Source organism: Schistocerca piceifrons, chromosome 8, assembly GCF_021461385.2.
Source record: "Schistocerca piceifrons isolate TAMUIC-IGC-003096 chromosome 8, iqSchPice1.1, whole genome shotgun sequence".
NCBI lineage: Eukaryota > Metazoa > Arthropoda > Insecta > Orthoptera > Acrididae > Schistocerca > Schistocerca piceifrons.
In genome coordinates, this window is record NC_060145.1 from 466,660,601 (window position 1) to 466,675,186 (window position 14,586).

The window sequence follows — 14,586 nt, forward strand, 5'->3', positions numbered from 1 at the left end:
GCGACAGAAGTTCATGCGAGCTGAAGGTGGGTTAATGAAGTCGCATTGGCATCAAATTTCACCAAACCGCTGCTCTGCGCCACCTTACATGTATCACATGATGGGAAGGTTGTTGTGACTTGGCCAGACAGCCAAGCCACTGTGAGGTAGCCGAAAGGCACGCTTGAAGCTCACGCAGGATGGCGTGAGGTCTGGAACAGGACAATGTCTTGAGAATAGCAAATAAAGTACGTAGCTTCTGGAATACTTAACTTTAATCCATAATTGGTGAACATAGGTCTACATGCTGTTGTATAGCTAGAGAAGGCCGAAATGCACGCGTTAAACTCAAGCAGGCTGGCGTGAGGTCTGAAACAGGATACGGAATGAATGCTATAAAGAAAAGTACGTAGCTGCTGGAATACTTAACTTTAATCCATCATTTGTATACATCGTTCTTGACGGTACGGTATAAATAATAGCAACTGTTAATGGCGCCTTGCTAGGTCGTAGCCATTGACTTAGCTGAAGGCTATTCTAACTATCTTCTCTACAAATAAGCGAGGCTTCGTCAGTGTTGCATCGCTAGCTAAGTCGTCCGTACAACTGGGGCGAGTGCTAGTAAGTCTCTATAGACCTGCCGTGTGGTGGCGCTCGGTCTGCGATCACTGACAGTGCTGACAGTGGCGACACGCGGGTCCGACATGTACTAATGGACCGCGGCCGATTTAAAGCTACCACCTAGCAAGTGTGGTGTCTGGCGGTGACACCACACGTGCATCACAATATATACACTCCTGGAAATGGAAAAAAGAACACATTGACACCGGTGTGTCAGACCAACCATACTTGCTCCGGACACTGCGAGAGGGCTTTACAAGCAATGATCACACGCACGGCACAGCGGACACACCAGGAACCGCGGTGTTGGCCGTCGAATGGCGCTAGCTGCGCAGCGTTTGTGCACCGCCGCCGTCAGTGTCAGCCAGTTTGCTGAGGCATACGGAGCTCCATCGCAGTCTTTAACACTGGTAGCATGCCGCGACAGCGTGGACGTGAACCGTATGTGCAGTTGACGGACTTTGAGCGATGGCGTATAGTGGGCATGCGGGAGGCCGGGTGGACGTACCGCCGAATTGCTCAACACGTGGGGCGTGAGGTCTCCACAGTACATCGATGTTGTCGCCTGTGGTCGGCGGAAGATGCACGTGCCCGTCGACCTGGGACCGCACCGCAGCGACGCACGGATGCACGCCAAGACCGTAGGATCCTACGCAGTGCCGTAGGGGACCGCACCGCCACTTACCAGCAAATTAGGGACACTGTTGCTCCTGGGGTATCGGCGAGGACCATTCGCAACCGTCTCCATGAAGCTGGGCTACGGTCCCGCACACCGTTAGGCCGTCTTCCGCTCACGCCCCAACATCGTGCAGCCCGCCTCCAGTGGTGTCGCGACAGGCGTGAATGGAGGGACGAATGGAGACGTGTCGTCTTCAGCGATGAGAGTCGCTTCTGCCTTGGTGCCAATGATGGTCGTATGCGTGTTTGGCGCCGTGCAGGTGAGCGCCACAATCAGGACTGCATACGACCGAGGCACACAGGGCCAACACCCGGCATCATGGTGTGGGGAGCGATCTCCTACACTGGCCGTACACCACTGGTGATCGTCGAGGGGACACTGAATAGTGCACGGTACATCCAAACCGTCATCGAACCCATCGTTCTACCATTCCTAGACCGGCAAGGGAACTTGCTGTTCCAACAGGACAATGCACGTCCGCATGTATCCCGTGCCACCCAACGTGCTCTAGAAGGTGTAAGTCAACTACCCTGGCCAGCAAGATCTCCGGATCTGTCCCCCATTGAGCATGTTTGAGACTGGATGAAGCGTCGTCTCACGCGGTCTGCACGTCCAGCACGAACGCTGGTCCAACTGAGGCGCCAGGTGGAAATGGCATGGCAAGCCGTCCCATAGGACTACATCCAGCATCTCTACGATCGTCTCCATGGGAGAATAGCAGCCTGCATTGCTGCGAAAGGTGGATATACACTGTACTAGTGCCGACATTGTGCATGCTCTGTTGCCTGTGTCTATGTGCTTGTGGTTCTGTCAGTGTGATCATGTGATGTATCTGACCCAAGGAATGTGTCAATAAAGTTTCCCCTTCCTGGGACAATGAATTCACGGTGTTCTTATATCAATTTCCAGGAGTGTATATAGCAATTGATAATTGCGCCCTGCTAGGTAGTAGCAAATGACGTAGCTAAAGGCTATGATAACCATCGTCTCGGCAAATGAGAGCGTAATTTGTCAGTGAACCATCGCTAGCAAAGTCGGCTGTACAACTGGGGCGAGTGCTAGGACGTCTCTCTAGACCTGCCGTGTGGCGGCGCTCGGTCTGCAATCACTGACAGTGGCGACACGCGGGTCCGACGTATATTACCGGACCGCGGCCAATTTAAAGGCTACCACCTAGCAAGTGTGGTGTCTGGCGGTGACACCACATTCCTCCCCCGCAAATCGGCGTACGGTTGTGTTATAACGCTTCCGTCGCCGTGGGGAGGACCCCATGTTGACGCATGCGACGAAGTGGGGAGCCTAACAGGCGAGGCTGTGCCACCCGCACCCTGCCATTCGGTCCGAGGGGAGCTAGGAAACGCCTGAAAACCTAGTACAGGGTGCACGCCAACATGCGCCCGCAGAGAGACAGGAGGGGCAGAAGGGTCGACCTCCATCAGAACGGGGCACCCGACGGGCAAAGACGACATCTGGTCCGGAGCGGGCAAGAGTTCCGTGTCGGAGGACAGCTGGTCACGGGAAGCGATCGGCGGCACGTGACACAGGGAGGCGCTTGGCGGCTGCAGCGAAGCGTCCACTGCGGGCTTCGCCGGCTGGAGAACAGGCGGCGGCGGCGGCGGCGGCGGCGGCGGCGCGTCGCCATGGGGCAAAATGGAAGGCAGCGTCGGTAACACCTGGGGCTGAGGCGAGCCAGTTGATGGGTCCCCAGGGCGCTGACCGGACGGTACCGTCGTTGAAAGCAGACGGGGAGCGGCAGAACCCGTGCGACGACAGAGGCGCAGCTGATTGAGATGCCGACGCACCTCACCAGAGGCCCCCAAAACCAGATACATAGCGCGGCCGAGGCAGCGAAGAATGCGCCCTGCGAGCCAACGCCGTGAACCTCGAGCGTTGCGATAGTATACAACGTCGCCTGGAGCAAAAGCAGGTGGCTGCCGCTGCACAGGAACCCGATGCTGCGGATGTAGCAAAGACATCAAAGTTCGATGAGGACGACCGTGGAGCAACTCAGCCGGCGAGCGAGCATCTCGGGGCTGAGAGCGATACGAGGACAAAAAGAGCAATAACGCGTCCTCCCGAGAATGCGACTCTTGCAGCTTCAACATCTGGGACTTGAAAGTCCGGACCAATCGTTCAGCGGCACCTTTTGACTGAGGCGAAAACGGCGCGGACGTCAGATGTTGAATAGCATTGGCCTTGCAGAATGACCGAAATTCTGCGGACATAAAGTGTGGGTCATTGTCGGAAACAATAGTCTGTGGAAGACCTTCAATGCAAAAGATAGCGGATAACGCTTGGATGTTGGGAGATGACGTCGTGGAAGACATCCTGACAACAAAAGGAAAATTACTGATGGAATCGACCAGAACCAACCATCGAGCATTCCAGAATGGACCAGCAAAATCGATGTGTAAGTGTTGCCAAGGGAAGTGGCTTTTGGCCATGCAAAGAATTTCCGCAGTGGTGCGGATTGTTGTTCGGCACACGCCATGCAAGAAGAGCACATATTCGTAATCGCAGCATCGATTCCGAACCAAGCACAGTGCTGGCGAGCAAGTTGTTTCGTTCGCACTATACCCCAATGTCCTTGGTGGAGAAGCCGTAAAACAGAGGACTGCAACGAACGTGGGACCACGACCCTGGAGTGATCATTATCGGAACGCAACAGCAAAACACCACGTCGAACAAAAAGTCTCTCCTTGTGAGCAAAAAATCAGCGAACCAACGGATCCTCGATCCGTGACTTTGACAAGGGCCTTTGCGTAGCAACAAAACGGAAAACGGTAGCAAGGACAGGGTCAGAAGCTGTGGCCGTAACTACAATCGGAAACGATTCGACCACGTCATCGGTTTCCGCATCAATGAACAGGCAAGCAAGTTCGGAAGAATCGAATGCTCTATCCTCAGCAACAGGCAAACGGGACAACGCATCGGCGTTTCCGTGCTTAGCAGTGGACCGATACAAGATATCGTAGCGGTACTGCGAGAGGAGAATAGACCAGCGAATGAATTTCTGCGCTGTACGTGGAGGTACAGGCTTGTTCGGATGAAAAAGCCATGTCAAAGGTTTGTGGTCTGTGATGATGGTAAAGTGACGACCATACAAGAAATCATGAAACTTAGTAACACCAAAGATGAGAGCCAAAGCTTCTTTCTCGATCTGTGAATAATTTCTTTGCGCAGACGAGAGCAATTTGGACGCAAAGGCAATAGGGCGGTCGTGCGATCCATCTTTGTGCGCAAGCACAGCACCGATCCCGAAATCCGATGCATCTACCATCAACAAAAGGGCTTTCTGGGGATCGAATGGCGTAAGGCAAGTATTGGAAAGCAACGCCGATTTCAACTGGCGAAAGACGCGTTCGCATTCCGTCGTCGAGACGAACGGAACACCTTTACGGCGCAAGCGATGAAGCGGAGCTGAAATGGAAGAGGCGTGGCGCACATAGCGATGATAATAATTGATTTTTCCCAGCACACTCTGTAGCTGCTTCAAATTCTACAGCGAAGGCAAGTCTTGTATGGCACGGAGGTGTTCTGGACTGGGATGTATGCCATGGGCATTGATTACATGTCCCAGGTAGGGTAAGTCACGAGCAAAAAACACACATTTGTCCTTCCGCAAGCGAAGACCATTTTGTCGCAAGACCTGAAATAATGTTCTGAGATTGGCTAAATATTCTTCTTCCGTCTTTCCGGAGATCACAATATCGTCCAGATAGTTTGCTGTAGTAGGGACCGAGGCACAAACAGTTTGCAGATATTGCTGAAACAATGCAGGGGCGGATGCACACCCGAATGGCAGTCGTGTGAATCGGTGCAAACCAAGGTGCGTGTTAACCACCAGAACACGCTGAGATTCTTCGTCCACCGGTATTTGCAAGTACGCATCTGCTAGGTCCAACTTCGAAAAATATTTACCCGGGCACAGTTTGTGAAAAAGATCTTCCGGGCGGGGTGAAGAAAAAGTGGCAATCACTAGTTGGGGATTCACTGTTGCCTTGAAGTCCACACAAAGTCTCAATTTTCCGGAAGGTTTTTGCAAAATTACCCAGAGAGAAGCCAGCACACGTTCAATCACACCTTGTGATTCCAAATCGTGTAATGTTCTTGCGACCTCATCACGCAATGCGTGGGGAACATTGCGGCTCTGAAAAATTTCGGTTGCGCATTGACTTTCAGTTCCAAATATGCTTTATAGTTCTTAGCGCAACCTAGGCCCGGTGCAAAATGTCTGCAAATTCTTCACATAGACGAGAAACACTGTCTGAAGGCACAGTCTGGTTCACTGATAGGACCTGATTGACTATAGACAAGTTAAACAACTGAAATAAATCTAAACCAAACAAGTTCACTGCAGCAGAAGAACGAAGGACGTAAAATGACACAAGTTTTGTTTGTGCCTTGTATGTTGCAAGGAGGCTGCACTGTCCTAATACAGGGATTGCTTGTCCTGAATAACTACTGAGCTTAACATTTGCGGCACACAATGGAGGTGTGCCCAGCTGTCTGTACGTGTCGTGGTTGATCAGTGAAACTGCAGCTCCGGTATCGAGCTGGAATGGGATCACTTTGCCATTAAAGTCCAAATCTACAAAAAGTTTATCGTCCTGCTGACGACCAGAGCGACTGTCTTGTGCAACGTGAACAGACACTGGTACAGAATCACTTGCGACTTGACGGGATTTCCGGCGATGTCGACGCACACTATTTGTGGGACGAACACAGTCACTGAGAGAGAGAGTAGCACTGGGCGGAGTGGAATGAACTACATGAATTTCCATGGGCGAAATGTCGCGAGCCTGAATATCCTTGGTTCGTTTCCGATTCCGGCACGAAGCAAAGGGTTTGGAATGATTGTGAGTGTCCGATCTGAGCTTCTTCTGGCAAACACTTTGAACATGGGCTCTGTTTCACAGAGGAAGACCGCACTGCAATTCCTTCTCTAAATCCTCGCACAAACGAAAAAATGGCTGACATCGAAATAAATGTCCAAGGAATAGAAAAGCAACTGGAATCACTCAATAGAGGAAAGTCCACTGGACCTGACGGGATACCAATTCGATTCTACACAGAGTACGCGAAAGAACTTGCCCCCCTTCTAACAGCCGTGTACCGCAAGTCTCTAGAGGAACGGAGGGTTTCAAATGATTGGAAAAGAGCACAGGTAGTCCCAGTCTTCGAGAAGGGTCGTCGAGCAGTTGCGCAAAACTATAGACCTATGTCTCTGACGTCGATCTGTTGTAGAATTTTAGAACATGTTTTTTGCTCGAGTATCATGTCGTTTCTGGAAACCCAGAATCTACTGTGTAGGAATCAACATGGATTCCGGAAACAGCGATCGTGTGAGACCCAACTCGCTTTATTTGTTCATGAGACCCAGAAAATATTAGATACAGGCTCCCAGGTAGATGCTATTTTTCTTGACTTCCGGAAGGCGTTCGATACAGTTCAGCACTGTCGCCTGATAAACAAAGTAAGAGCCTACGGAATATCAGACCAGCTGTGTGGCTGGATTGAAGAGTTTTTAGCAAACAGAACACAGCATGTTGTTATCAATGGAGAGACGTCTACAGACAAAGTAACCTCTGGCGTGCCACAGGGGAGTGTTATGGGACCACTGCTTTTTACAATATATATAAATGACCTAGTAGATAGTGTCGGAAGTTCCATGCGGCTTTTCGCGGATGATGCTGTAGTATACAGAGAAGTTGCAGCGTTAGAAAATTGTAGCGAAATGCAGGAAGATCTGCAGCGGATAGGCACTTGGTGCAGGGAGTGTCAACTGTCCCTTAACTTTGACAAATGTAATGTATTGCGAATACATAGAAAAAAGGATCCTTTATTGTATGATTATATGATAGCGGAACAAACACTGGTAGCAGTTACTTCTGTAAAATATATGGGAGTATGCGTGCGGAATGATTTGAAGTGGAATGATCATATAAAATTAATTGTTGGTAAGGCAGGTACCAGGTTGAGATTCATTGGGAGAGTGCTTAGAAAATGTAGTCCATCAACAAAGGAGGTGACTTACAAAACTCTCGTTCGACCTATACTTGAGTATTGCTCATCAGTGTGGGATCCGTACCAGATCGGTTTGACGAAGGAGATAGAGAAGATCCAAAGAAGAGCGGCGCGTTTCGTCACAGGGTTATTTGGTAACCGTGATAGCGTTACGGAGATGTTTAATAAACTCAAGTGGCAGACTCTGCAAGAGAGGCGCTCTGCATCACGGTGTAGATTGCTCGCCAGATTTCGAGAGGGTGCGTTTCTGGATGATGTATCGAATATATTGCTTCCCCCTACTTATACCTCCCGAGGAGATCACGAATGTAAAATTAGAGAGATTAGAGTGCGCACCGAGGCTTTCAGACAGTCGTTTTTCCTGTGAACCATACGCTACTGGAACAGGAAAGGGAAGTAATGACAGTGGCACGTAAAATGCCCTCCGCCACACACCTTTGGGTGGCTTGCGGAGTATAAATGTAGATGTAGATGTAGACAGGCAATTCTCACGCGAATGTCTAGTAGCACACCGTGGGCATGATTTTAGCACTGCATTTGCTTGCTTGCGCGGCACACGTAGCTGAGAGCTTGGCGGCAGCTGCACAGACGGGCGCGAGGGCTGTTTACTGTTCCGAGCAGCTCGCCTGGTGGGCTGGTTAACCTGACACATGGGTGGCGAAGTTGCAAATGATTCCTGAGAAATGTCAAGTGTGTCTTGCCGATCCCATATGTCCATCACTCGTTGAAAGGAGGGATTGACTAGTTTCAAAATCTGTTCCCATATACGAACATCAGAAAAGTCCTGTGCAATTGCATCACGTACCATACTATCTGAATAAGGGAGTCCACATTGACACTCAAAAGCACAATCTCTAGTAAGGCCTTGCTAAGTTGCAACCCACTCCCTATTTGTTTGACCTGCCATACGTTTTGTACGAAAGAAGGTATACCTTTTTGCAACTACATTGACTGATTCTTTGAAATATGCATCTAATGCAGACAAAATTTCGTCGTTGGACAGAGTTGCTACGTCGCGTCGGGGAAATAATTTCACTATCACACGGTACGTGGTCACTCCGATGCAATAAAGGAGAAAAGGCTGCTGCTCGTTACCTTGAATTCTGTAGGCGGCGAGATGGAATCCAAATTGGCGTGACCACTCCGTCCAGCTTTCCAGTGCCGCATCAAACGGACGAAAAGGTGGTGCAACAGCGTTGTGTGGCTGTGGTAGCGGTGGAGCGGCGGCCGCCGCATCGTTTTGCATTGCATGTTGACCCTAGACGAGCTGTCCAAGGGCATCCAGTAAGGCCTGCGTCTGCTGATTTTGAAGGCGATAAAATTCGGACAGTACATCTGGAGATTGTGGCGAACCCATGACGCAAGTAAATTAGTCTGTATCAATACGAACGCAAAATCCTCGTCGTCGAATTGTTGTGACTTGGCCAGACAGCCAAGCCACTGTGAGGTAGCCGAAAGGCACTCTTAAAGCTCACGCAGGATGGCGTGAGGTCTGGAACAGGACAATGTCTTGAGAATAGCAAATAAAATACGTAGCTTCTGGAATATTTAACTTTAATCCATAATTGGTGAACATCGGCCTGACGGTACATGCATCACAATATATATATAGCAATTGATAATGGCGCCTTGCTAGGTCGTAGCAAATGATGTAGCTGATGGCTATGCTAACTATCGTCTCGGCAAATGAGAGCGTAATTTGTCAGTGAACCATCGCTAGCAAAGTCGGCCGTACAACTGGGGCGAGTGCTAGGACGTCTCTCTAGACCTGCCGTGTGGCGGCGCTCGGTCTGCGATCACTGACAGTGGCGACACGCGGGTCCGACGTATACTACCGGACCGCGGCCGATTTAAAGGCTACCACATAGCAAGTGTGGTGTCTGGCGGTGACACCACAAAGGTCTTCACATCCCCTTTTGCGCACGTTTCACCCCTTCTTGATGGAATTACAACCGCAAAGTCCAGCGTTGAAATAGCACGGTTTTCTTATGGGTGGCCGAATCTACACGAAAAGTCCTCAGGGAGCGTCGTAACGGGCATCAATGAAACCCTCCTTCACTTGGGGCGTTGGCTCCCTCATATTTCGCACCGAGCGAGGTGGCACACTGGTCATCACTCTGGACTCGCATTCGGGAGGACGACGATTCAAACCCGCGTCTGGCCATCCTCATTTAGGTTTTCCGTGATTTCCCTAGTCGCTCCAGGCAAATGCCGGGATGGTTCCTTCGTGAGGGCACGGCCGACTTCCTTTTCCATCCTTCGCTAATCCGATGGGACCGAAGGCTTCCCTGTTTGGTCCCCTCCCCCAGATATCGTTTTCGACATTTCGCAGTGCGATGAGCGGCAGGATGACCTTGTGACATCTTTGGATACTGCTGACACCCTCGGACTTTTCAGCCCAACTTTAAGGATGTTGTCGGGCTGCATCGGCATTGAGCGTAATCTGACCTCTTTAGAGTATAGTGCGATCGCAATTTTTCCCTGGTATACCAGGAGGAACGACTAGGAACCGTAAAAAACTATTCGATGAAACCTGGACATTACACGAAGCAGCAAAGGATACACATGCCTTTTAAGTTCAAATGGTTGAAATGGCTCTAAGCACTATGTGACTTAACATTTAAAGTCATAAGTCCCTAGATTTAGAATTACACTCATGCTCATAAATTAAGGATAATTGCAGAATGTGGTGCCACACAACGTGGTACTACACACAACTGGCGCTAATAGCATTGCACATAGCGAACACATAAGACACATATCTGTAAGTCCCCGGTATTGGTGATACGTCGATAAAACTGTCCAGAAACACATGTGCTACAAAACGCCACTGTTTCCTGCGCATGTACCCCGACATCAATATGGGATGTGATCACCACGCACACGACACGTACACAGGCCACTCAACGGATTGGCATACCCTGGATCAGGTGGTCGAGCAGCTGCTGGGGTATAGCCTCCCTTATCTTGCTCCAGTGCCTGTCGGAGCTCCTGAAGTAGTGTAGGGGTTTGAAGCCGTGTAGCGATACGTCGACCGAGAGCATCCCAGACGTGCTCGATGGGGTTTAGGCCTGGAGAACAGGCAGGCCACTCCATTCGCCTGATATCTTCTGTTTAAAGGTACTCCTCCACGATGCCAGCTCGGTGGGGCCTTGCGTTATCATCCATCACGAGGAATGTGGGACCCACTGCACCCCTGAGAAGGCGGACATACTGGTGCTAAATGACGTCCCAATACATCTGACCTGTTACAGTTCCTCTGTCAAAAGACATGCAGGAATGTGCGTGGACCAATCACAATCCCACCCCACACCATCAAACCACGACCTCCATACAAGTCCCTTTCAAGGATATTAAGGGGTTGGCATCTGGTTCCTGGTTCACACAAGATGAAAATCTAGTGAGAATCACTGTTCGGACTATACCTGGACTCGTCCGTGAACATAACCTAGGACCACTGTTCCAATGACCATGTACTGTGTTCTTGACACCAGGCTTTATGGGCTCCCCTGTGACGGGGGGTCAGAGGAATGCACATTTCAGGTCTCTGGGCGAATAAACCAAGTTCATTCAGTCGTCTGTAGACTGTGTGTCTGGTGACAACTGTTCCAGTGGCTGCGGTAAGGTCCCGAGCAAGGCTACCTGCAGTACTCTGTGGCTGTCTGTGGGTGTTGTACACTGTGGACGTCCCGTACTGTAGCGCCTGGACATCTTTCCTGACTGCTAGAATCATTGCCATAATCTTGAGACCACACTTTGTGGTACACGGAGGGTCCGTGCTACGACCTGCTGCGTTTGACCAGTCTCCAGTCGCCCTTGTATTCTACCCCTCACAACGTCATCAATATGTGTTCTTTGAGCCATTTTCAACACACAGCCACCATTAGCACGTCTGAAAACATCTGCATACTTACTCGCTGCACCGTACTCTGACATGCACCAACACACCTCTGCATATGTGAACTGCTGCCAGCGCCACCGTGCGACGACCGCAGGTCAAATACACCGCATGGTCATTCCCCGAGGTGATTTAAACCCGCAAACCGCCCACCAGGGCGTTGTTTCACCATGTATCAGCATTATACTTAATTTATGAGCATGATTGTACTTAAACCTAACTAACCTAAGGACATCACACACATCAATGTCGGAGGCAGGATTCTAACCTGCGAGAGTAGCAGCCACATGGTTCGGGATTGAAGCGCCTAGAAGCGCTCGGCCACAGCGGCCGGCATTGCCTTTTAAGCCCTACTGTTTCGTCCCCCCCCCCCCCCTGTTCCGCGATCACTTGGGGATGCAACATTAACATATGAATAAACCGGCAATGGATACCTCCGAGACCCCCCAGTTCTGCAAACCCGTCGATGCCACACGTGCACCTTCTGTTGTGCACATTAAAAATGTTGTTGTCTGAAACTTTGACACCAGTGCAGCCTCGCAGTTGCTATAGCGCCTGAAGGAACGCAGATCCCACCTAAAGTGTGTCGAAGTGGTTGCCTAACTGGCAACTAGTTTGCAGATATACCCATCGATCACAAAGTGAATTAAAGCTATATTGAATAACGCGTAAAAAGAATCTCAGTGACGTTTTTTTCTCAAATCACACAGCAGAGCTGGACAGGAGACAGTGGAGAAGTATAGTCTGTCTCTAAACTGACAGACTACTAGCACTGTTGGTGGGGGAAGCTGTCTTTCCCTGAACAACTCTACACCTGCCGTAAACCAGTGGGTCCATAGCATTGTAGAACAGTGCTCAGAGATTTACATGGTTTCTGCCCATATGTTTTCCTTCTGTTATGCTATTAGTAATATACACCTGCATTCCACATAGTGTTAACGCACATCTGTGCATGTCTGCACTGATTCTTAAGGCGAGCTTTGGGTGGGCTGGCATTACTTCGTGAAACACCCTGTTGTAACGTAGTACGGTACAAAGAGGGGGAATTGCCTGTTCGATCTTTAATTTGTGTACCCATGAGGGTCACTCCAAAAGAAATGCACACTATTTTTGCAAAAATACAGTTTTCATTCTGCATGCGTGATAGTTTTGCAATGCGTAGATACATCCTTCCTGCTTGTTTTCAAATTTAGTTCAACTTGTTCCCGTGAGTGGCGCCGTCACAGCATGTCTTCAAGATGGCTGCTACACTTGACGTTCGTCAGAAGCAACGTGCTGTGCTGTGCTGTGCTGTGCTGTGCTGTGAAAATGAGACAGTGGAAACATGAACAAGAGGTTGAAAAAGGTATATGGAGATGCTGCTGTCGATCGCAGTAAAGTTAGTTAGTGGGCAAGCAGATTACGTGATGAAAGTTGGCACGGCAATATTGAGGATTGTCCTCGCAGCGGCAGATCTTGTACTACACACACTCCACACAATACGCAGAGGGTTAACGAATTGGTGACTGCTGACAGATGCATAACAGTGAACGAATTGTCACGATAGGGGAAGGAAGTGTTTGCAGAATACTGAAAGTGTTGGCGTTAAAAAAGGTTTGTGCCAGGTGGGTCCCCAGGATGTTGACAATGGCTCACAAAGAAACAAGAAAAACGGTATGCAGCGAACTTTTGGAGCAGTACGAGAATGGTGGAGATGAATGTCTTCGAAGAATTGTGACAGGAAATGAAACATGGCTCCATCATTTTTCACCAGAGGCAAAGAGGCAATCAGTGGTGTGGCATCATGCAAATTCACCTAAGAAAAAAAATCAAAACCACACCTTCTGCTGGAAAAGTTATGGCTACAGTGTTTTTCGATTCCGAAGGACTCTTGCTTGTGGACATCATGCCAAGTGGAACCACCATAAATTCTGATGCATATGTGACGACACTGAAGAAACTTCAAGCTCGACTGAGTCGTGTTCGACCACATTGGCAAAAGCAGGATGTTTTGATGTTGCACGACAATGCACGGCCACATGTCAGTCAAAAAACCATGGAAGCGATCACAAAACTCGGATGGACAACACTGAAACACCCCCTCCTTACAGTCCTGACCTGGCTCCATGTGACTATCATCTCTTTGGGAAACTGAAAGACTCTCTTCGTGGAACAAGGTTTGAAGATGATGACTTGTGCACACTGGCAAACAGTGGCTCCAACAGGTTGGTCCAGAATTTTACCGTGCGGGTATACAGGCACTGGTTCCAAGATCGTGTAAAGCAGTTGAGAGGGATGGAAATTATGTGGATAAATGAAAATATTTTTCCTAAAGGATGTATCTACACACTGTAAAACTTTCATACATGTAGAATAAAAGAAGGATTAAAAAAAGTGTGCATTTCTTTCGGAATGACCCTCGTATAAACAAGGTAAGTCCATGACCACAATCCGGCGACATCTCTGCCCTCACACTTCTAATCTCCACTGCCTTGCCCCTTCCACTCTGTTACACCCCCGGACCACAGTTAAGCCCTTAATACGACTATACTGCATTTAGACGTGGTACAAACATTTAATGTTTGTTGAAGCTCTCCTTATTTAAGAATAAACGTTAATTTTATAAAACTAAAACACTGTTTTTCATAAGCTGCCATATTTCTGCCCCGCAACGCAGAAACTGTTAGTCCTGGAGAGAAAATGAATGGGATATTTTTATAGAAAATTTACAGTACACCAATACTGTGTTGACAAATATTTTCGATAGAAGCCGTGGTTTTCGACATATCCAAAAATATATAAATATATATAAAAAAGTGACCTACCTCAACTCCACCCTTACATCTCACTGAGCAGGATTTTCAGTCTGTTGTTCACGACACTTCACCATACCACTAAACGAAAGTCTGCGGCTACATGAATGTTCCACCAGTCGACCTTTTCCGATTTTCGTTGACTGTTTTACGATCGCAATATCATTTCTGCAGATCATGTCTACAGCAGCTCTCCCAGCATCCTGACCCAGTCTCACTCGTTCTTCCAGCTTCCATTTACACGTCCCGCTTTTCAACCCAACATCATCCTCCCACTCCCAGACTTCCTTCTCCAACGAGGATTCGTTTTTACATCATTTGGCTTAGGAGCAATAATGTGGCTGTTTCGAGCTCACTCATGCTGGAGAATAGGAAAGATCAATAGAGAAAACATCAGTCACATAACCAGAGCTGCTGTTAACTGGAATTGAACACCACATTGATTTATTCGGCATGGTCCTACTACACATGGTATTTCGTTGCCTACTACCGAACTTTGAATTGGATTTCGAGGCACAGTGTGATTTCGAATTTTCACAACAACAAATCACTGGCAGAGGTAGAGAAACGATAAAACTCTAATATTGCTT